Here is a 421-nt window from a genome sequence, read left to right on the forward strand (position 1 = left end):
ATATATATATATATATATATATACACGTACGTTTTTTTTATCTTTACATTCCTGTAGTTGAATTAAACCAAAGATTGCAAGATGCCATTTAAAAATATATATGCATTTATAATATATATATATATATTTATATAGCCTCTGTAAAAAGCATATCAGCAAATAAGTGTTTTTAAAATGTGTGTATGTATGTGAATGTGTGTGGGTATATGTCACATCTTCAATAACCCCCCCGAGGTGAGACTTCTAGGAGCTGCCACTATCACAAACTGTATGGCAGGCAGCACCAGTTGCTGCTGCTGCTACTAACACTGCTGCTGTTGCCGCTGCTGCAACAGCCATACATGTTGACGATCGTATATGTGTGCGTGTGCGTGTGTGATTAGTAGCAACAGAGGTGTCGAGAGAGAGAAAAAGGGGGTCG

The sequence above is a fragment of the Octopus bimaculoides genome, chromosome 6, assembly GCF_001194135.2.
Source record: "Octopus bimaculoides isolate UCB-OBI-ISO-001 chromosome 6, ASM119413v2, whole genome shotgun sequence".
Lineage (NCBI taxonomy): Eukaryota > Metazoa > Mollusca > Cephalopoda > Octopoda > Octopodidae > Octopus > Octopus bimaculoides.